Source organism: Rutidosis leptorrhynchoides, chromosome 4, assembly GCF_046630445.1.
Source record: "Rutidosis leptorrhynchoides isolate AG116_Rl617_1_P2 chromosome 4, CSIRO_AGI_Rlap_v1, whole genome shotgun sequence".
Lineage (NCBI taxonomy): Eukaryota > Viridiplantae > Streptophyta > Magnoliopsida > Asterales > Asteraceae > Rutidosis > Rutidosis leptorrhynchoides.
This window is the reverse complement of record NC_092336.1, coordinates 635,019,303-635,045,483: the sequence shown is the minus strand read 5'-3', so window position 1 is coordinate 635,045,483 and position 26,181 is coordinate 635,019,303. Positions and strand designations below refer to the sequence as shown.

Sequence of the window (26,181 nt, the reverse complement as noted above, 5' to 3'; positions counted from 1 at the left end):
TTTTTTTTTTTTTTTAAATAGTTCTTTTACCTCTTAAGTCGTGTTATCTTTGTTTTTTTTTTTTTTTATAAATAGCAATAGTGAATTCAGTAAGTAGCCTTAGATTATTGAAATTTGAGATCTGGCTCACCATTTTCTTTTCCCAGCTTAACTTGCAGTCTCATATTGTTTTTGAAGACACGAGCGATGGTTCATCGGTCTGAGAATGGGGGCGGTTATGGTGTCGGTTATAGCGATGGTTTTTGTGACAGACATATAGTGGCAATGGTGGAAATGTACACTTGTTCTAAAATTCAGAGTATCAGAGTATGCACGGCTGAATAGGGTTGGTAGGCAGGGAGGAGGCAGTAATGTTGGATTTTGTTACATTTGGAATATATAATGGTTGATTATGTTATAATATATAAATATATATATATAAATGGATAGTCAATTATTGATACACGAAAGTAATATTATTGTATTACCTAAACTTGTGATATTTTTGCTATAAATAGCCATGAATGCAAGCATTAAACTTGCATCATTTCTCACACTTACAAAGTGTTTCTTTCTTTCTCTCCATTATCATCTTTGTTCTTACACTTCATTATTAGTATTCTTAATCAAGAATCAAATCACTAAAGGTAGTTATAAGCCTACTGAATTATAACATCAAGAATCAAACCACTAAAGGTAGTTATAAGCCTACTGAATTATAACACGTTATCAGCACGATAATCTTAATACTAATTATGGTTGGCTCTGCCACCTAAATGATATATGGTCGGTTATACCACCTGAATAATATATGGTCGACACTGTCGTCTAATTATCATTTATGTTACTAACATTTATATTTCAATTATCTAACATTTATATGGCCGACACTGTCGCCTAATTATCATTTATGTTACTAACATTTATATTTCTATTATCTAACATTTATATGGCCGACACTGTCGCCTAATTATCATTTATGTTTACTAATATTTATATTTATGTTATATAACATTTATTAATGATTGCTTACATATGGTCGACACTGTCACCTACTTATCATTTATGTTATATTAAATTTATGTTTAATGTTTATATACTTATGAATATAAAGTGACTATAATTTATCATGTTGTTTGTTTTAATAGAAAATGTCGAATCTGGAAAAGCTTAAATTTACTCCTTTAGAATCAACTGGAAACAACTACATGCCATGGGTTATAAAAGTAAAAATGCATCTTAAATCAATGGGCATTCTTGAAGCCATAAATGAAAACAACACTTGTTCTGAAAAAGAACAAGCAACGGCATGTTGCTTTATTCATCAACATATTGATGAATGCTTACAAAATAATTATGTGACTGTAGAAGATCCCCATGTTTTATGGGAAGTCTCAAAAGCAGATTCAATAATCAAAGAGAAATTTTACTTCCAGCTGCTATGGAACAATGGAGAACATTAAGGTTCCAAGACTTTAAGAAAGTAAATGAATATAGCTCAGCTCTGTATAATACATGTTCACAACTTAAATTCTGTGGACATGAAATAAGTGATGCAGACATGATGGAGAAAACTTTCTCCACAATGAATGCTGCAAACATAACAGTGCAAAGAAATTTGAGAATGCTAAAGTTCAAAACATATCCTGAACTTAATTCATATCTCTTAGTTGCAGAGCAAAATGATGAGCTATTAATGAAAAATCAGCAATCCCGTCCTACTGGTACACTTGCAATCCCTGAAGCAAATACTGCAAATAATTATAAACAGGGACAAGGACGCGGGCAAGGTCGTGGTTATAATAACCATCACCATCATCATGCCAAAAGCCATAACTATGGTAGAAACCATCCTTATGGTAATGGTAATGGGCGAGGACGTGGTCGTGGTCGTGGCCGTGGTGGTCAAAGAAATAATAATCCACGAAAATATAAATATCAACCACAAAACAAGCCCACTAAACAAGATGTTGAAGAAAATTCTTCTAAAAATTCTGAAGAATCTTGCTACAGATGTGGTAGAATGGGCCACTGGGCTAATACTTGCCGAACATCTAAACATCTTGTTAAGATGTATCAGGATTCGCTGAAAGATAAAGAAAAGGAAGTAAACTTTGTGGATAACGTCGATCCAACAGTCACTGAGAAACCATCTGATTTATATGAAGATTTCTTGAATGTTTAAGTTGTGTGTCTTTCGAAAAATAAACGATTTAATATCGTCTGTCTTTGTCATTATGTTTGCTAAATGTTTCAGTACTATCTATTTGCGTTTAAAATATTGTGTAATATTAATGTACTCACTATTTATTTCTTATATATGAAGTTCAATATGAATTTTGCTGGAATACAACATCAATCAAGTGGTGGAGATCTCTGTATAGCAGACAGTGGAACTACACACACTATACTTAAATCCGAGAAATATTTTATTGATCTAAAACCAACGGAAGGAACTATACATACAATATCAGGACCTGCTAACTTGATAAAAGGGATAGGAAAGGCAAATTTCATACTACCAAATGGTACAAAATTTTTAATAAATGATGCCTTATTTTCTCCCAAGTCAAGCAGAAATTTATTGAGTTTCTCCGACATATACCTTAACGGGTATGATTATCAGTCAGTGACAACAGAAAATGAGAAATATTTAAGTATCACTGACAAGAGTCATGTGGTTGAAAAACTGCCAAGACTTAGTTCTGGATTACATTATACACATATAAATGTACCAGAAATACATATGGTAGTTAACGAAAAATATATTGATCCTGGTGTATTCAGTTTATGGCATAACAGATTAGGCCATCCAGGATCAACAATGATGAAAAGGATTATTGAATGTACTCATGGACATCCACTAAAGGATAGAAAAATCCATCATGATACAATGGTTCCATGTACATCTTGCTCTCTTGGAAAATTGATAACTAGACCCTCACCACTTAAGGTTGAGAAAGAATCACCAATGTTTCTTGAAAGAATTCAAGGTGATATATGTGGACCAATTCATCCACCATGTGGACCATTTAGATATTTCATGGTTCTAATAGACGCATCTAGCAGATGGTCTCATGTTTGTCTGTTATCAAGCCGTAATGTGGCATTTGCAAAATTTCTTGCCCAAATTATTAAATTGAGAGCTCATTTTCCTGATTACACCATTAAAAGGGTGAGACTTGATAATGCTGGTGAATTTACATCTCAAGCATTTAATGACTATTGCATGTCTATAGGAATTGTTGTTGAACATTCTGTTGCTCATGTGCATACACAAAATGGTTTAGCCGAGTCATTGATTAAACGTTTACAGTTAATCGCTAGACCATTGATAATGAGAACAAAACTCCCTGTATCTATATGGGGTCATGCAATTTTACATGCTGCTGCATTGATTCGCATCAGACCAAGTGCAAGTCATAAATATTCCCCCCTACAACTTGCTTTTGGTCAAGAGCCAAATATTTCCCATCTTAGAACATTTGGTTGTGCAGTGTATGTTCCAATTGCGACACCACAACGTACAAAAATGGGTCCTCAAAGGAGGTTGGGAATATATGTTGAATATGAAACATCTTCAATATTAAGGTATATTGAACCTATGACAGGTGACGTTTTTACAGCACGTTTTGCTGATTGTCATTTTAATGAAACATTGTTCCCTAGATTAGGGGGAGAAATGAAAAATAAAGAAAATGATGTTTCATGGTGTGAACCTCAATTAAAGTATCTTGATCCTCGCACAAAAGAATGCGAGACAGAAGTTCAAAAGATAATGCATATACAAGAACTTGCAAATCAATTGCCTGATGCATTTACAGATACAAAAACGGTGACAAAATCATATATACCAGCAGTAAATACTCCAGCTCGAATTGAAATTCCAAAAGCTGGCAATAACGTCACTCATGAATCTTTGCCACGTCAGAAACGTGGAAGACCAATTGGTTCAAAGGATAAAAATCCTCGAAAAAGAAAATCAGCTGATAATGAAGTAAAAGAAAGTGTTCAAGAAGAACCACAAATCAGTACTCCTACTGCAGAGGAGATTGATGATGTCAATACAGAAATTGCAATCAATTATGCATATTCAAAAATATTATGGAACCGAAATGAAATGAAAAATCTTGATGAGAAATTTTCATTTAATGTTGCATATGACATCATGAATAATGATGATGATCCAGAACCAACATCTATGGTTGAATGTCAAAATAGACATGATTGGGCTCAATGGAAAGAAGCAATACGAGCTGAATTAGAATCACTCAATAAAAGAAAAGTTTTCGGATCCATCATTCTCACTCCTAAAGATGTGAAACCTGTAGGATACAGATGGATTTTTGTCCGAAAAAGAAATGAGAAAAATGAAGTTACAAGGTATAAAGCTAGACTTGTAGCTCAAGGTTTTTCTCAAAGACCGGGAATTGATTATGAAGAAACTTATTCCCCTGTTATGGATGCAATTACTTTTAGGTACTTAATCAGCCTGGCAGTTTCTAAAAATTTAGAAATGCATCTCATGGATGTTGTGAGTGCTTACCTATATGGATCACTTGATAGTGATATATATATGAAGATACCTGAAGGATTTAAGGTACCAGAAGCATCAAATGCAAAACCCAAAGAAATGTATTCGATTAAATTACAAAGATCTTTATATGGGTTAAAACAATCAGGACGTATGTGGTATAACCGATTAAGTGATTACTTGATAAGCAAAGGGTATACAAATAACCTTACTTGCCCTTGTGTTTTCATTAAGAAAACAACATCCGGATATGTGATCATAGCTGTTTATGTTGATGATCTTAACTTCATAGGTACAAATAAAGAGATCTATGAAGCCATTCAACTTCTAAAGAAAGAATTTGAAATGAAAGATCTCGGAAAAACCAAGTATTGCCTTGGTTTACAAATTGAGCATATGCCTAATGGTTTACTTGTACATCAAACAACATATACTGAAAAGATTTTGAAACGTTTCAATATGGACAAGGCAAAACTATTAAGTACTCCTATGGTTGTTAGATCACTCAATGTTGAAACTGATCCATTTCGTCCATGTGAAGATCATGAAGATATCCTTGGACCAGAAGTACCATATCTTAGTGCAATTGGAGCTCTTATGTATCTTACAAATTGTACAAGACCTGACATTTCTTTTGCAGTTAATTTGTTGGCAAGGTTCAGCTCTGCTCCTACCAAAAGACACTGGAATGGGATCAAACACATATTTCGATACCTTCGAGGAACTACTGATTTAGGATTATTTTATTCTAACGAATCAAAACAAGATTTGGTTGGTTATGCTGATGCAGGTTATTTATCTGATCCACATAAAGCTAAATCTCAAACTGGATATGTATTCCTAAATGGAGGTACTGCAATATCATGGCGTTCTCAAAAACAAACACTTGTTGCTACATCATCAAATCATGCCGAAGTGATTGCATTACATGAAGCTACTCGGGAATGTTTTTGGTTGAGATCAATGACACAAATCATTACTGATTCTTGTGGACTAGAACGCGATAAAAGTCCAACAATTATCTATGAAGATAATGCAGCTTGCATAGCACAGATGAAAGAAGGGTATATCAAAAGTGACCGAACCAAACACATACCTCCTAGATTCTTCTCATACACTCAAAATCTCATTAAGGACAACGAGATTGAAATGAGATATGTTCAATCCAGCAAAAACTCTGCTGATCTTTTCACGAAAGCACTTCCAACTGCTATTTTCAGAACACACGTTCATAACATTGGCATGAGACATGTTCAAAAGATGTAACAACCGAAGCGATGTCTACTTGAGGGGGAGTCAACTCCATGCTGCACTCTTTTTCCCTTAGCTAAAGTTTTTCCCACTGGGTTTTCTTTAGCAAGGTTTTTAACGAGGCAGTAACTTACAGTTGATCTTCAACAAACAAAATTGCTATCCAAGGGGGAGTGTTATAATATATAAATATATATATATAAATGGATAGTCAATTATTGATACACAAAAGTAATATTATTGTATTACCTAAACTTGTGATATTTTTGCTATAAATAGCCATGAATGCAAGCATTAAACTTGCACCATTTCTCACACTTACAAAGTGTTTCTTTCTTTCTCTCCATTATCATCTTTGTTCTTACACTTCATTATTAGTATTCTTAATCAAGAATCAAATCACTAAAGGTAGTTATAAGCCTACTGAATTATAACATCAAGAATCAAACCACTAAAGGTAGTTATAAGCCTACTGAATTATAACAGATTAATGTTAATCTCATCTTCAAAAATTATATCACTGATCAACTCATGTCTTCTGGTACATATGTGTGGATTTTCAAGTGTATCAAATTATATTCTTCAAATGGGCCGGGCCGGGCCAGGCCCGGCCGTGCATATGCACGGCTAGACACTTACTAGTATACCTATAAATTGATTGATTCCCAGTTTCCCACGAGTCCACACCAGTCACTTCTAAACCCTACTCAACTCAAAACCCTAATTTCATTCCTTTTATTTTTTATTTTTAATTTCGACTACATATAAATATATAATCAATCGTCGGTGGTTCGCTGTTGTTCTCCGATACATTGATCATCACAAAGTGACGCTTATTTAATCGGCGGTAGTGTTCCTTTTTTTTTTGTTTTTTTTGTTTTTTTGTTTTTTTTTTCTGACGGCTTTTAGTCAATCGTCGGTGTTTCACTGAAGATATTGACCCTGTCAATTCACAAGATCATCATCACAAGGTCACAGTTCTTGATTTTTATTTACTTATTAAGTACTCTGTGGATTTTTTATACGAAATATATTATATATCTATATCTATTTTGCGTGAATTAGGGTTTTGTTACACCTCAAAAATCAAATAATGCTTTCATTCGATATCTTTTTTTCTTTGACAGTACATTCTTGATTGATAATTTTATTTGGATAATGATTTCTTTGATTAATTTGGTTTCTTGTTTAGTGGTGACCATGTTTTTCATCTTTACAAAAAAAAAAAAAAAAAAAAAATTCAAAAACTAAACTCCTTGGGAAAATGGAAGTCTGCGGAAATCCAAATGATCTTTTTTACAATTAGATGTTATGATTATGGTTTTGTTAATGTCTGACGATAAAGATAACATTTTTTTTTACGGTTAACTTTGGACACATGCTTATTCTTTCATCGATTAAATATTATTGATTCCTTTTGTTTTTCATGGTACTTTGATCACAACAGGCTCTACATATTAATTTTGCTAATCAAGCATATGATATACTAATTTAGTTGATGGCAATGTAGGATCCTTTTCCATGGCTGCTGTTGTTTGGTGGTGTTTCGGAAAACACGGAGGGGCGGCTTTCTTTCTCGTAGAAAACTGTTTCTTTAAATGTGGTACTGAAGTGTTCACATTGCAAAAGATGTTTGAATATTAAATACATGCACTAATACATACATTATAAATTGAAATGCAGGTTGGTAAAACATAGGTGCTTCTCAGAGCTGCTCAGATGGCTGAGCTGGATGCTCGGTGCATTGAAGTATTTGGGAAGATCAGCCACAATCATTCAAAAAAGTTAATCAAATTTAATACAAGCAGTCTGCAGAGGTACCCTTTTATATACATCTGTTTTTTTATATATATGGGTAGCTAATTAACTCATAGATACAACATCACCATCTTTCAATTCACACAAACATTTACCCAACCTTTTGGAGTAACCAATCTTATCGATTCTAATGCATAACTCAGTTTATATTTCTTATGGTTGACCTGACTTTTATTTCAATTGAATCCCAATTTTGCCTCTGATTTTGACTTGATTTAGTTCTTGTGCAGAGCCGTTGTATCACGTTCTTAGTATGCTTGCAGTTCACATAGTTAAAGAAAGCGCAATTTATTCGATATTTAACAGTTTAGGGGTTATTATTCCAGGAGTTGAAGGTTGGTAGCCAATTTCATGTGTCTATACATAAGTAGAATGCACATGATGTGTTGTATTAGAATTAGTTTGTAATACACACTCTTTTATATCATTCTGTGCAATTTTTTTTTATCTTTTTTAAAAATAACTCTAATTAATCAAGTAATTTTTGCCTCAGCTTTATGGTATTGAGCCTGCTGAAAGTCATAACTGGTCGGGAGATAAGCCAAGTAAGCTATACTGATTATTTGTTTGTTAACATCTCTTCAACTCTGTAATGCTGCAAAGACTGTGATCCTGTTTATTATAATTAATATTAGCTCTATCGTCTGATTCGGATGTTTATAATTTGATGTTTATATTTTGCGTCAGGTAATATATCTGAAACTAACTCATTTTCTAGTTAAAAATTTATACGTCGTTCAGTTCTTTACTAATTTGCTATAACTCTTATGGCGGCTTGATGTTTTGAAAAAAAAAAAAAAACGAAAGGGACGACTTTCTTCACATTGCAAATGATGTCTTGTAATAAGATCCTTATGTTCATTTATATTTTTACGATTGATTAAATTAAATTATAATAGTCCGTATGTTCTTGCATTATATTAACTTCCATTTTTGCAGGAAAATGTTGGTGCAGTCAAATAGTTCCATGTCTAAAACCGTTCTTCAAATCATGTGTCACCATTGTGCATCGATCATATGGAGTGCTAGTAGATGAAAAAGGCCTTACAAAGTTTATTCAATAACAACTTCAGTATCATCTTTGGTGTGCTCATCTTAGCCCAGGATCTGTTTTTGAAACACAAGTATTTTCCCTCTTATGCTGCCCATTTCTATATTTGAACAAATCCTTTGAAATTTCAACACTATTCTTTGGAAGCTTACTTCTTGCTAGTGTATAATCAAAATCCAAGAAGCGCTTACATGGCTTAACATCAATTGTGGATTCAGTAGCCTTCTCTTACCGGTTTTGGAGTTGTAAGTTTTGGTGTATTTGGGGTAGGGGTTGAACGTTTTGAAATTTGAGCTTTCGGGACTATTTTCGGTTTGCTATCATCAAATACATTAGGCATGTCTTTTTTCACTTTTGGTCTTTGACTTGGTTTCTTTGTTCAAGTCATCATCCTTAAATATATAAGCGAGAAAAGAGACGATGTCAGACTATATCAACCATGTACAACTTTCATATCCTCAAGGTGACAATACCACAATTTATTTTCTATAAAATTCACAACCTCACAATTTATTTATTTATTATTATAAGTTTTAATCATACATAGCCAAATTTATCCATGTACAACTTTCTCGTATATATATTTAATTGTTATATTTTTTCTTTATTACCCAGTATAGATATGGATATTGATAATGGAATAAGTTGAACTTAAGGTAAGAGACAGTATATGGATATCTCTCGCACCTGGAAAGTTAACATTGGTAGCTGGCATTCTTGATGATGGACGTGAAGCTCTTTTACGTTTGGATGATCCTAAACCTACTAAAGTGGTTCAGTGTAAGTGGTCTTGCGTTCCAGTTTTTGGACTAGCATGTTCCTTTGACTTTTTAGAGTCAAACACATTTACGGGTTGAATTCTTTTAGAGCTAAATCATCTATAATTTGTTCAGTATTAATTCATATACTCCCTCCGTCCCGAATTAATTGTCCAGTATTCCTTTTTGGGACGTCCCAAATTAATTGTCCACTTCCAAATATGGAAAGTAAATTTCTTAAACTGTGTGTTTTTTGTTTGGGGACAATTAATCTGGGATGGAGGGAGTATATATATATATATATATATATATATATATATATATATATATATATATATATATATATAGTGGCAGGATCAATGGTAGTAACCAAGCGGGGGGAAGTAAAAAAAAAAAAAATTCGTTTTTTGAAAAAACTTTGTTCACGAACATTATAGATTGGATGAAAATAAGAACATTTAGAAAAGACACTTCGTGATGAATGTTATTATTTTGGCGGGAAAACGATCGACAAAAATAACATTCAAGATAATATTGTTCGTGAAGAATGTTAACGTTTTTTTTTTTTTTTTTTTTCATGGTTTGTGAAGTAAAATTTAGCCCGATTTAGAGTTTAGGGTTTAGGGTTTAGGGTTTGGTGTTTTGGGTTTATTTCATAAACCCAAAACACTAAACCCTAAACCCTAAACCCTAAACTCTAAACCGTTCGTGTTAAAAACTCAATCTAAATCCTAAATCTAAACTCTAAATCTAAACCCTAAACCCTAAATTTCTAAACCCTAATATCTAAACCCTATAAACCCTAATATCTAAACCCTAATATCTAAACCCTCATATCTAAACCCTAATGTCTAAAACCTCATCATACGCTCGAAAAACACGGTAATTGTTATATATTACTTCTTCGAGCGTTTTCCCGCCAAAATAATAACATTCATCACGAAGTGTCTTTTCTAAATGTTCTTATTTTCATCCAATCTATAATGTTCGTGAACAAAGTTTTTTCAAAAAACGAAGAAAAAAAAATTGCTTCCCCCCGTTTCCCCCCGATTGGTTACTTCCCTCTTGATCCTATATATATATATATATATATATATATATATATATATATATATATATATATAGTCTACTAACTACTAATTTATATAAAATTGTTTTTTTTTTTTTTTTTTTTTTTTTGCAGATGACAACCAATTTACAAGAGGAGACAATCAAAGTCAAAGTTCCTACTTTTTTTAGCTCTTCTGACGATGATTCAATTTCAACTCCATCTAAGTCGAATAGCAAGAAAAGGCGTAATAAGGATGATGATTTCAACAAAAACCATGTCAAAGACCAAGATGCGTAAAGTATTTGATGATAGCAAACTGAATATAGTCCCAAAGGCTCACATTTCAAAACGTTCAACCTCTAACCCAAAGACACCAAATCTGCAACTTCAAAACCGGTACGAGAAGGTTCTACTGAATCCACAATTGATGTTAAGCCATGTAAGCGCTTCTTGGATTTTGATTATACACTATCAAGAAGTAAGCTTGCAAAGAATATTGTTGAAATTTCAAAGGATTTGTTCAAATATAGAAATGGGCAGCATAAGGGGGAAAATACTTGTGTTTCAAAAACAGATGCTTGGCTAAGATTATCACTATTTGTAAGATATTGTACATTTATTATGCTTTGGTGAACTGATGTTATTTGATGTGCCCCACGTTAATGTTTATGTTCTCATATTGCTGACTAGTTTATGTTTCCGCTCTGCATAAGTTGTTCTACTTGATTTTAAACTATGTAGACATTATATTATACGGAGTAGCATTTATCTTGAGTCTTCAGCTACACTTTACTAAAGTGAGTTTAAGTGATATCCTAAGAAAGGATTATTCTGCCTTAAGTATTTTATAAAATTGGTTTGTATTCAGTTTTCTTTTATGATTTTATCGAGGCTAAAACAATTCTAGTGTTTTCTTTAAGAAATAGAAGGGCGTTAGAGTTTAGTAAAATTAACTTTTGATAATATTTTCTTATGATTTGAATTAGAATAATAAATGGTAATTGTTATAAAATATCTAGATTGGATGTTAATTTTATTATTATTATATTTCTTGCATAGTAATATTTTATACTATAAATAGACATGTATGTGCACCATTTCTCTTGAAATATCAATATCAATATTTCTTCTCTCTTTTTCTCTCTTTGTTCTTATAACCATTAAAGGTAGTTATAAGCCTACTGAATTATAACACGTTATCAGCACGAAAAGCTTAGTGTAATTAAAAGATATCTCAAACGATCACGAATCACTAATCAAGATATGAAATTATTAATAATTTTCAGACTCGAATATATCAAATTTTGGACTACTAACATTTATATTTATGTTATTTAAGTTATATATGGTCGGTTATACCACCTGAATTATATTTCTGTAATCTAACTTTTACTAACTTCACTAACATTTATATTTATGTTATTTAAGTTATATATGGTCGGTTATACCACCTGAATTATATTTCTGTAATCTAACTTTTACTAACTTCACTAACATTTATATTTATGTTATTTAAGTTATATATGGTCGGTTATACCACCTGAATTATATTTTCTGTAATCTAACTCTTATTAACTTCACTAACATTTATATTTATGTTAATAAGACCTCATGATTGTACGCAACACGTCATTTGACAACACGGTACTTTATGTACGCAACACGTCATTTGACAACACGGTACCATGGGTCGAGATTAATTCCGATCAATACGAATACGACGGGGTCTTTATATGTTATCTAACATTTATGATTACTTATGCAATTAATCATTATTTATTTCATGCATACTAATGTTTATTCTTAAATTTATAATTTTAAAAGTTAAAATAAAAAAATAGTTTGTATTTTTATTAAAAGTAAATCTTAAAAGTTAAAATAAGAAAAAGTAGTTTGTACTTTTATTAAAAGTAAATCTTAAAAGTTAAAATACAAAAAGTAGTTTGTATTTTTATTAAAAGTAAATCTTAAAAGTTAAAATAAAAAAAAGTAGTTTGTATTTTTATTAAAAGTATATCTAAAAAGTTAAAGTAAGAAAAAAAAGGGATGGTAAAATGGAATAGTTTTTTGTCAAAAATGAAGTATTGAAAATGAAGTGGTCTCCTTCTATAACTAAAAAAAATATATATATACTTTTATCAAATGAATTTTTTTGTGGCCGACAATTTCAAACACGAGTCCGTGTTTAGTTTATCAAGAATATCTCTTGCTTTGGTGAAAGGTCACGATCACGATATCAGGTGTTGTGAAAGAATTAAAAATTGGTCAAGTGGCCTTTTAAAAACTAGAAAAAAAAATTTAAACAAAAAGTTTTTTTTATATATTTATAATTTACGGGTAACGTAAAAAAAAAGGAAGTTTTTTTTAAAAAAAAAAAATAAAGAAAGTGTTTAAATGAGTTTTACAGAAAGGGGGAAAGCAAAGTAAAAAAAAAACTTTTTTCCAAACAAAGGTAAATGAAAGTAGGACTTAATACAAGAAAAAAGTAAACATCTCCTAGACATGATAAAATCTATCAATGATAAGTATTAGACTTGATGAGCTAAATGTGACAAAAATGTTTCAACATGTCTTATGTTAATTTTCTAAAATAAGTTATTATTATTCCGAGTTTAACACATATACATATGTTAATTAAAAACAACCTTTTTTGTTCTTATGTAGTGTTGGGTTGCAATTTTGGTTGTATGCCATAATTCCATCCAGTAGAGTGACAATAGAAAACTTTTAATGATAATCAATAAAAAACTTTTTTCCAAACTTGTCAATTGTTTTGTTAAAAACGTGACCGTTGAAAAAAGGAGGTTGAATAATAAAACTTAAAAAACAAATTATTTTTTAAGAGTGTGCATCAAAATGGCCCGTTTAATAATGGGGAGTAAAAATATAGTCAAATTGTTTCAACGAACAAGGGTTCAATTGAATGTCTCTTAAAAAAAATCCGCGGGTACGGGTGATGGATCCAATGGATCCGCATCCACGACCCGCGGGTGCTATCCCTAATTGTGACAAGTACAAATCAACTAAAAGTCTAAAAGGTAAATACTCTTATAGGGACCAAATGTTCACAATAATTGCCTAAGCTAGATATGAAACAAATAGTTCATCAATAAAAAATATGCATCTAAAGCTTCTACTGAAAATTAATGTGCAATGTACAACATATAACTATATGGTCAAATTCATTTGAGCCTTCGGAGTCACAAGTATATGATGTATATATATTACTCAATTAACAAAATAGTAAATCGAAATTAATTCATATGAATAGTAAAAAGAAATTAATTAATTTACTATTCACATAAAAAGCGCATATGATGAAAAACACATATGGTGAAAAACACAGCGCATATGATTAAAAGCGTGTATGGTGAAAATGATATATAATGAAAAAGCACATATGGTGATTTATGAAAAAAAAAAAAAACACATATGTTGATTAATGGAAAGCACATATGATTATTAATGAAAACTATATTGTGAAAAAGAATCACAAATGTTTCTTGAAAGAATTCAAGGTAAGATATATGAACCAATTCATCCATCATGTGAACCATTTTGATATTTCATGGTTCTAATAGACGCATCTAGCGGATGGTCTCATATTTGTATGTTATCAAGCCGTAATATGGCATTTGCAAAGTTTCTTGCACAAATTATTAAATTGAGAACACATTATTCTGATTACACCATTAAAAGGATGAGACTTGATAATACCGGTGAGTTAACATCTCAAGCATTTAATGATCATTATATATCTACAGGGATTGTTGTTGAACATCCAGTTGCTCATGTGCATACACAAAATTGGTTTAGCTGAATCAATAGATAAACGCTTGCAGCTAATAACTAGACAATTGATAATGAGTACAAAACTCTCGATATTTATATGTGGACATGTAAATTTACATGTTGCGACATTAATTCGCATTATACCATGTGGAAGTCATAAATATTTTCACTTACTACTTGATTTTGGCCAAGAGCCAAATATTTTCACCTTAGAACATTGGTTGTGCAGTGTATGTTCCAATTGTATCACCACAACACAATAAAATGGTTTTTCAAAGAAAGATGGTAATATATTTTGGATATAAAACATCTTCAATCATAAGATATACTGAACTCATGATGGGTGATGTTTTTACAGCACGTTTTGCTGATTGTCATTTTAATAAAACATTGTTCCCTAGATTAGGGGGTGAAGTAAACAAAATAAATAAATAAAATGATGCTTCATGATGTGAACATCAATTAAGGTATATTGAACTCGCACAAAAGAATGTGAAACGAAAGTTCAAAAATGCATATGCAAGAACTTGCAAATTAATTACTTTATGCATTTACAGATATAAAAAAAGTGACTAAATCATATATACCAGCGATAAATGATCCAGCTCGAACTGAAATTCCAAAAGCTGGCAATAATGTCACTGTTGAGTCTTTACCACGCATCAAACGTGGAAGATCAATTGGTTCCGAAGATAAAAATCCTCGAAAAAGAAAATCAGCTGATAATGAGGTAAAAGAAAGTGTTCAAGAAGAACCACAAATCAATATTCCTTCTGCAGAGGATATTGATAAATGTAAATACATAAATTGCGATAAATTATGCAATATTATGGAACCGAAATAAAATGAAAAATCTTGATGAGATATTTTCATATAATGTTACAATGACATCATGAATAAAGATGATGATCTGGAACGAAAATCTGTCATTGAATATACAAAATGGACATGATTGAGCTCAATGGAAAGGAGCAATACGAGCTGAATTAGAATCGCTCGATAAAAGAAAAGTTTTCGGATCAATCGTTATCACTTTTAAAGATGTGAAACGTATGGGATACAAATGAATTTTTATCCGAAAAGAAATGTGCAAATGAAGTTACAAGGCAAAACTAGACTTGTAACTCAAGATTTCCCACAAAGACCATAAATGAATTAGGAGGAAAACTTATCCTCCTGTAATGGATACAATTACTTATTAGATACTTAATCAACCTGGTAGTTATTTAAATGCATCTCATACATGTTGTTACTACTTACTTATCTGTATGGATCACTTAATAGTGATATATATGAATATACCTAAAGGGTTAAGGTATCATAAGCATCTAATGTAAAACCTAAGGGAATATATTCCATTAAATCACAAAGATTTCTAAGTAGGTTTATACAAACGGGACGTATGTGGTATAACCGATTAAATGACTACTTGATAAAAAAAAGGGTATAAATATAAACTTATTTTGCACGTATGTTTTATAAAAACAATGTTCGGATATGAGATCGTAGTTGTTTATGTCAATGTTCTTAACATCATATGAACAAATAAAGAGATCTATGAAATCATTCAACTTCTAAAGAATTATTTTGAAATGAAAGATCTTGAAAAAACCAAGTATTACCTTGGATTGCAAATTGAGCATATGCCTAATGGTTTACTTGTACATCAAACAACTTATACCGAAAAGATTTTAAAACATTTTTTTTAAAGACAAACTCATTGTTGTTAGATCACTCAATATTGACACTGATCTATTTCATCCCTGCGAAGATCATGAAAATTTTAACAGATCGGAAGTTCTATATTTTAGTGCAATTGAGGTTCTTATGTATCTTATAGATTATACAAGATCTGACATTTCTTTTGCAGTTAATTTGTTGACAAGGTTCAGCTCAGCCCCTACCAAAAGACATTGGAATGGGATCAAACAAATAGTTTGATACCTTCGGGGAACTACTGATTTATAATTATTTTATTCTAACAACTCGAAACAAGATTTGTTTGGTTATACAGATGCAGATTATTTATCCGATCTACATAAAGCTAAATCTCAAACTGGATATGTATTCCTAAATGGAGGCACCGCAATATCATGACGTTCTCAAAACAAACACTTGTTGCAACATCATCAAATCATGCCGAAGTGATTGCATTACATGAAGCTACTCAGGAATGATTTTAGTTAAGATCAATGATACAAATCATTATTGATTTTTATGGACTAGAACGCTATAAAAGCGTAACAACTATCTATGAAGATAATACAGCTTACATAATACAAATGAAAGAAGAGTATCAAAAATGACAGAACAAAACATAAATGCTGACGAGGCGCTAAAGCTATAAATGGTCTTAACAGTCATAAGTTTGATGGAAAAGAATGGTATATTGGTAAGGCTCAGAAAAAGACTGAAAGGGAATAGGAACTGAAACAACGGTTTGAACAAACCATGAAGGAGACTGTAGACAAATCACGAGGGCCAAACTTCTACATAAAAGATTTAGATGATACAGTTTCAGATGAAAACCTCAGATTCTTCTCATATACTCAAGATCTCGTAAAAGACAACCAGATTAAAATGAGATACGTTCAATCAACAACTCTGATGATCTTTATACCAAAGCACTGCCAACTGCTATTTTCAGAACACACGTTCATAATATTGGCATGAGGCATGTTCAGAAGATGTAACAACTCAGGCGTTTCCTACTTGAGGGGGAGTCAACTCTATGCTGCACTCTTTTTCCCTTAGCTAAAGTTTTATCCCAATGGGTTTTCTTTAGCAAGGTTTTTAACGAGGCAGTACTAGTTATTCTCTAATAAAATTGTCATCCAAGGGGGAGTGTTATAAAATATCTAGATTAGATGTTAATTTTATTATTATTATATTTCTTGCATAGTAATATTTTATACTATAAATAGACATGTATGGTAGCCATTTAAGGTGCACCATTTCTCTTGAAATACCAATATCAATATTTCTTCTCTCTTTTTCTCTCTTTGTTCTTATAACCATTAAAGGTAGTTATAAGCCTACTGAATTATAACAGTAATGAATTTGTTTTGATGTGGTCTTGTACAATGTAGGTCAGTAGCTTGTTTCTAACACTCTTACATAAAGAACAATAGCAACCCCACAAAAAAACCTGTTTTTAAATGGATAATAAAAAGCAGGTTTCTAAAGATAATAGATACCGGTTTTAAATTGGGCGGAAAAAAGGAACCGTTTTTAAAAAAAAAAAAAACGGTCGCTAAAGTGGACTTTAGAAACTTGTTTTTGAAAAAAAAAAAAAAAAAAAAAAAAAACTGATTCTAACATTAGGAACCTCTTTTTTGATGTAACATGTCTCTATTCTCCTACTTTAGAAACTTGTTTACTAACAAAACTGGTCTCGATTTAGACTATTCATAACCCTGTCTGTGACGTCACATGCAAAAGTGCATTTTTTAGCCTAAAAAGTGTAAGGTGACTGTGACTGGACAATGTCAAAATTTGACCCCCAATAACTCAAAATGGCAAGTGTAGTGTGTCAAATATAAGTAGGGTCCACTAGTTTATTTATTTTTTTTATTTTATTCATTTTATCATATTATATTTAAACATAAAATTAATAAAACTAATTTATTTTATTCATAAATAAAAAATACAACGTTTTATTAACAAAAACACACAAAAAAAAAATAGAAAAATAAAAAAAAACATAAAAATAAAAAGACAAATAATAAAATAAAACTAGTCTTCGTCGGTTTGTTCTTCGTCTGAGTCTTGATTTTGTGGTTGCGGTGGGTTGTCGAGCAAAGGCTTAAAATTATCTAGGTACATTCGTTTTAGCCTTGTGATGAAGTTTCGTTGTTCCGAGTCGGTGATATCTTCGGTTTTCACCGATAAAACACTCATACCAATTAAAGCGGTTCGGAGGAGCTCCTGTTGATCTAAAAGTTTAATACTTTTAGTTTGTGCCTTTTTATGCTTCGAAATAGCGTTCAAAGCATCCTCCGTTTTTGACGAACGAGACGAACGAGACGATTGACTAAAATCGGAGTCATGTGATTTTTTGGCCTTCTTTTTAGCCTTGTCACGTCCCACTGGCCTCCGAACAAAATCATCATCAAAAAGATCGTTTTGAGACAACGAAGGTTCAAAACCCTCCTCGTCCGCACCAAGATCAACTCGACCACCCGTGCTCGGAACATGCCACTTTGATTTATCTTTCAACACATACCAAGCGGCTAGGTTGTTAAACTTTTTCCCTTTTGTATTAATTACGTAGATTTGGTGGGCTCGTGTCAAGACATCGACATCATTTGATCCACTTCTCCAATTGTGTTCCGCCTCGTTGAACGCCGCGGAAAACTCACTACAAGCCTTGTTGATGTTTCGCCATTTTGATTGTGACGCCCCGTACAAAACCATCATGTACGGATCATCAACGACAGGTCCATTACAAGGTTACAACACTATATGCTGTTTTAAAACAAGTTTGCATTCATGAAAAGATAATGTTTTACAAAAGATAGCGTGCTTCTACGAATAGATAGCATTAACATAAGTACGTGACACAAAGGTCATTACAAAGCCATTGTTCAAATGTAACATAAGTTTTGAATGCAAAGTAAAAGTTCCATGTTTGAGAAATCTCTAAACAATGCAGAGGGAGTCTAACACAGCAAGTCTAACAGCGAGACTAATACAGCGGAAGCGACAAACGTCTAAGCACCTGAGAAATAACATGCTTTAAAATGTCAACACGAATGTTGGTGAGCTATAGTTTAATTATAACAATAATGTAATGTAGGCCACGAGATTTCGTATTCAAAACAGTATGAAAAGTATATGCTTAACCGTGGGCACTTGGTAACTAACTTAACGTAAATATCACCCCCTAAAAGTACACTTGGCGAATGCGTAAGTTTACGAAATATTAAACACCCGTTAAATGCTAGCGCAACTAGCCCGAGTGAGGATGTCAAACCCTATGGATCCATATCTAAGATTCGCGTTCACCGGTTCATAAACCAATGACTAAACGTTACCGAGCTACGGGGAAAATTTATGCCGTTATATCACCCACACATATATAAAGTTTAAGTACTCGTGCCTAGTAAGTAAAACGTAAAAAGCGCATGTATTCTCAGTCCCAAAAATAGTAAGGTAAAAAGGGAGCTATAACTCACAGTGATAAATGCGGTAAAAGTCGATGTGCAAAGTATGCAAGTAGTAAGTCGGTCCGAAAGGTCGTCAACCTAAGTCAAAGGTCACTAAGTCAGTATGTTTTCCCCAAAGGTTTAAAAGTAATTAAATTAAGTCTTAGGTATCATCATCATCATCATCGTACGTAAAAAGTAAAGTAAGTTTTCAATCAAGAATAGAGATCGAAACAAAGGTTGACTTCGTTCAGCTGCTACGACCTCTATACAAATTGAAATGATGCACGGTCAGTGGCCAAGGCTCCGTATGTGAGTCCTTTTACCGCTATCCAATTTTCAGATCCTAACTCGATGTCGTTTGACCGTGGCGACGGTTCAAGCGCGAGTAGGTCAGAATTTTTCAGTACGTCGTTACAAGGGCGTAGTGACTTTCGGGAGGCTATAAATCCTAAACCGTATATCATATTTAGGCGAGTATTAAACGAAAAGTCATCTACTCGAACCGAACTATTTGGAAATCAACTTTTTCAGAAGCCCAGGGATCTAATCAGACCCTAAAAACAGGAAACAAGTGCTCCGGTGGATTTCTTGGTGTTTGATGATCATCATGGTTCTCATCCTTGATGCGTATAAGCCTCAAGTGTACAACTCTTGATGTTTTAGCATCACTTTAACCAAGGTTTAACCATCAACACACAAAGTCAAGACTAAGAAATAAAATACAACTTATGTGAGAGTTTGAGCAAGATGATGAACCAAAGTTACATCAATTTCTTAGTTTCAACACAAGTACAAGTTCTATTAAGCTATAAACTTTGAATCCAACTAAATAAGCAAGACCTTAAGCTATAGAACTTAGATCTTAGCTAAATATTAAAGACCTTAGACTAAAAAGTCTAGATCTTATGTTCTTGGTTAAACCCTAAGTGGTAGCACTTAGACTTTCAACTTTTACACAACCATAAGTTATGAAACTTAGAACTTGTAAAGTAAAATGAACACAAATTAATGAACTCTTGTTTTAACAAGTTAGATGACCATACGTTACATAACTTAGATCAACTTTAGATGAGTGAAAGTTATAAACTAGGAAGCTTAAACTTTCTTGTTCTTGAACATTCAAAGTTAGACTTTGGTTACAATATTCATGAGATCAAAGTTAACAAGTAAATCTTTGACCAAGGAACATATATAAATCGAATTTCAAAAGCATAAATGATAAATTTATAGTTAGAAATAAATAAGTTCAAGCTTGGATTCTTTACATAAAGAGATATCAAGTTACAAGCTTGAATCTTCATAAAATGAACTTTAAAGTTCCAATACTTGAACATAAAGAGGATCTTAAAGTAATTGAACCTTAGATTATTACAAGTTTCATGTAGAACTAAAAGCTACAAAGCTTTGATCCTTGTCCTTGCTTCTTTATCATTCATGTGATTAAAGATTGCAAGATAGCATAAGGATTTAAGTTACAAAAACAAAATCCATGAATAATAAAAAGATGATGATGATTTCGGTTATGAGAGCAAAAAAAGAAGAAGAATTAAAGTTTAAACTTACAAGTTCTTCAAGTAATTTAGAGAGAAAAGCTAGAGAGAAACTTGAGAGAAAAAGAGTGTGTGTTTTTGAAATGAAATGAGAATGAATGAGAGTTTAAAAAAAAAATAAAGTGGTGGTGGGGTGGTACTCCTTGGCCGACGGTTTGGAGTGGTGGGGTGGGGGGACCATTTGCTTGGCATGGTGGTAGTACATGGTGGTGTAGGCTAATGTTGGGTGGCATGGGACATAATGTTAAAACTTGTAAGTTGTAGTACACAAGCATGCTTAATACTTGTCTTATATTCTAATGGGTTTTTGTCTTATGTTTCATGGGCTAATTAGTCCATTAATTAGTCCACTAAATAAGTCCATTACTTGAGTAGGTTGGGCCATGGATGTCCATTAAGTTAACTAGTGTGCATTAGTAAACACTAAGCGTATTATTCCGACACGATAAGCAAAGTTTGTTAAGTTGAATCTCAAAAATTTTAAACTATGTTCATACATTCATTAACCTCGACCGAACCCCGACGATTCACGAACCAATATATGTAACTTGTTTTGTACATAAATGTGTATATATATTATAACTAGTGAACGTTAATAAATGTATAGGGTATATGTCACCGTACATTAAACATCTTGGTTTGAATACCTATTGGATATATTTACTTACGGAGTTAAAAGATAATTTCAAATGACTGAATTATCAGATATATTGAATTATGATTACGGATCTCTATTGTGAGGTCCACGTTGATTTGAGAAATCGTTCCTTTTTAACGGTATTCGAAATAAATGTTAAAGTGATTTACAAGTAAGAACAAAAGTGTCAATTAACGGTAACTGGACAAAAGTTAGTGGAGATCCCTGATTAAATTTCAAAGCATGCTTTACAATAATTTCCTCGTGACTCTTGATAAGTTAAATATTTAGCTTTCATAATATTTAAAGTAAAAGTGAAATCATATAGAGTAATTAATTGGAATAATGAAACATAATTCAAATTAAATATGTAAAACAAAATACAAAATAATTATGTTGTAATTTTAAAATGAATCTATTTATGAATAGATATGACTTCTATGTATATTATTATTAAATGAACATTGTAATATATATAAAATGTATAAATAATAAATATTTAATAAAAGTTATTATATAATATATTATGTGATTATTAAATATTACATAAGTAATAATATATATATATATATATATATATATATATATATATATATATATATATATATATATATATATATATATATATATAAACAAGTTAAAATATAGTTGTTGTAAGAATATTATAACTTTCATTATTATTATTAAAATAAATATTAATATTAATATCAGTATTAATAATATTATGATATAAATATGAAATTTGATGTGTATAAATTGTTATATTATTATTATTATTATTATTATTATTATTATTATTATTATTATTATTATTATTATTATTATTATTATTATTATTATCATTTTTATTATTATTAGTTTTATTATTAGTAATAATTTTATTATTGAATTTATTAGTATTAGTATTTTTAATATTAAAGTTTACGAATTATATATATATATATATATATATATATATATATATATATATATATATATATATATATATATATATAAAATTAAATATATATAAACAGATTTATATATAAATACATATAAATATATAAAATACAGTTATATATATATATATATACACATATAGAGATAAATATATGTATATATAAATATTAATATATAAATATTATATATATATATATATTAATATATATATATATATATATATATATATATATATATATATATATATATATATATATATAGATAAATATGTATTATTACTTATAGGATTCTAAATCAGTTTTAAATTCTTGTCAATTGTATGTGATTTTGGTTTATATCCCTAAAAATGTTTTCCATATCAATCAATCGTACAAATTGTTGAATTTAATGAATTTATCTTATTTATTTATCTCCTGATTGAAAATTCCGTGTCCTTTATGTCTGATCTTGTTACCTATCGACTTGATCGTACAATCATTCTATATAAGTCGTCTACCGCAAATTGAAGTTGAAAAACAGAAATTTTGAAGAAAAACCCGTCGGTTCCCCTGTACACTCAACTTTTTGCCCATAATTCGAATACGAATCAATTTTCAAAATGTAACAATGTATTTCTGTTAGGAACCTCATACTCGAACTATCTACAAAATATCAAGTTTCAATTCTTCATAACGAGTTCAAATTTTGAAGTCAAAGGTAATTTCTAAAAAGTCAAAATTTGTGTTCATCATAAAATTCGTAATCGTTCTGATGTTTTAAGTTCAATTGATGATCCAGATAGTTTCTAAGAACGATTTAGAACTTATTTCATTTAGAAATCGTGAGCTAAAACGTCCAAAAATTTGAATTTGATGTTTGTGTTCTTCGAGTTTTTTTTTTCTCAAACTGTTACTGCTTCAGTTTTATTTTATTTTTTATTTTATCTGTTTTAATTAATTCAATCACTTCAATTAGTTGTTTCTGTTTTGTTATAAATCCAAACCCAATCTGTTATTTCGCTTTTATGATTTGTGGAGGTTCCTGATCGATGGTTAATGAAGAAGGAGAAGAAACAGATAGATAGTTATTTAGTTACTTACACATTTAAACAGATAGATAGTTATAAATCCAAACCCAATCCAAACCCAATACTGTTATTTACGCATTTAAATATCGAGACACGTATACAAGGTTTTGACATATCATATCGACGCATCTATATATATTATTTGGAATAACCATAGACACTCTATATGCTGCAATGATCGAGTTCGCTATAAAAGGTTGAGGTTGATTCTCAAATAATATATATACCTTGAGTTGTGATCGAGTCTGAGACATGTACACGGGTCACGATACGTATTAATTAATTCGAATATTATATATTAAACTATATATGAATTATTGGACTTTTAACTGTGGACTGCTAACTATGGACTACCAATATTGGACGATTTAAAATGAATTAAAATATTAATTATAACATATGAAACTAAACAATTCTTCAAGTTGCTACTTGATTTCATCTTAAACCTCATTTGTATCTTGACGATTACAATCTGCGATTCAAACCTTTCATAAATCTTGAAAACACTTCAATCGATAGGATGAACCAACCACACTTCATCTACGGAAGAAGAGATTGATACAAATAGTTATGCACCTGAAAATACTCGAAACCTGTGTAAACGTTTAAAATGTGTCTGTGCTAGCTCCTTTGGCATGTTATTACCAAAAATAACATTGCAACTTTTTTTTTTTCAAATTAGCCAATTCTGTCACAACTCCAGCAAATCAACTTCAATGTTTCATTCGAATAAGCCTTATTATAACAAATACCCCTTCATCATCGTTACCGGGGAACCGTTTATATTTAACCACATTAGCAGTAAACTTACCAGCAACTTCAATGAATTTGGACTTTACGAAAAATCATTATATTCATTGAAACCCCATCGTGTATTCATCTATACCCTGTAACAATAATTGCCATACCAATTACCGAGAATCAGCAATCAGTATTTCGAATCTGGTAGCATTTCTATATCAATAGTTATATGTATACATATAACAATTATCTTTTAGAATTACGATCTTCAATTCTGAAATTTTGAAAAGCACACAGCCTACGAACTGTAGTGAACCGAACTTTTCCATGTTTATATATATTAATTGAGATTGATATTTACATGATTAAATGTTTCCAACATGTTAAGCAATCAAACTTGTTAAGACTTGATTAATTGAAATATGTTTCATATAGACAATTGACCACCCAAGTTGACCGGTGATTCACGAACGTTAAAACTTGTAAAAACTATATGATGACATATATATGGATATATATATATAGTTAGCATGATACTATGTAATTAAACATATCATTAAGTATATTAACAATGAACTACATATGTAAAAACAAGACTACTAACTTAATGATTTTTAAACGAGACATATATGTAACGATTATCGTTGTAAAGACATTTAATGTATATATATCATATTAAGAGATATTCATACATGATAATATCATGATAATATAATAATTTAAAATCTCATTTGATATTATAAACATTGGGTTAACAACATTTAACAAGATCGTTAACCTAAAGGTTTCAAAACAACACTTACATGTAACGACTAACGATGACTTAACGACTCAGTTAAAATGTATATACATGTAGTGTTTTAATATGTATTTATACACTTTTGAAAGACTTCAATACACTTATCAAAATACTTCTACTTAACAAAAATGCTTACAATTACATCCTCGTTCAGTTTCATCAACAATTCTACTCGTATGCACCCGTATTCGTACTCGTACAATACACAGCTTTTAGATGTATGTACTATTAGTATATACACTTCAATGATCTGCTCTTAGCAGCCCATGTGAGTCACCTAACACATGTGGAAACTGTAGTGACCCGAACTTTTCCATGTTTATATATATTAATTGAGATTGATGTTTACATGATTAAATGTTTCCAACATGTTAAGCAATCAAACTTGTTAAGACTTGATTAATTGAAATAGGTTTCATATAGACAATTGACCACCCAAGTTGACCGGTGATTCACGAACGTTAAAACTTGTAAAAAAACTATATGATGACATATATATGGTTATATATATAGTTAACATGATATTATGATAAGTAAACATATCATTAATTATATTAACAATGAACTACATATGTAAAAACAAGACTACTAACTTAATGATTTTGAAACGAGACATATATGTAACGTTTATCGTTGTAACGACATTTAATGTATATATATCATATTAAGAGATATTCGTACATCATAATATCATGATAATATAATAATTTAAAATCTCTTTTGATATTATAAACATTGGGTTAACAACATTTAACAAGATCGTTAACCTAAAGGTTTCAAAACAACACTTACATGTAACGACTAACGATGACTTAACGACTCAGTTAAAATGTATATACATGTAGTGTTTTAATATGTATTTATACACTTTTGAAAGACTTCAATACACTTATCAAAATACTTCTACTTAACAAAAATTCTTACAATTACATTCTCGTTCAGTTTCATCAACAATTCTACTCGTATGCACCCGTATTCGTACTCGTACAATACACAGCTTTTAGATGTATGTACTATTGGTATATACACTCCAATGATCAGCTCTTAGCAGCCCATGTGAGTCAC

General features: G+C 31.0%; 1 long non-coding RNA gene across 1 annotated transcript; it reads left to right on the top strand.

Moving 5' to 3' along the window:
• Positions 1-9,058: 9,058 nt before the first annotated feature.
• Positions 9,059-11,125, top strand: LOC139904266 (uncharacterized). Its single transcript, XR_011778719.1, has 3 exons — positions 9,059-9,096; positions 9,254-9,413; positions 10,575-11,125. It is a non-coding gene; the product is annotated as an uncharacterized lncRNA (long non-coding RNA).
• The last annotated feature ends 15,056 nt before the right edge of the window (positions 11,126-26,181 follow it).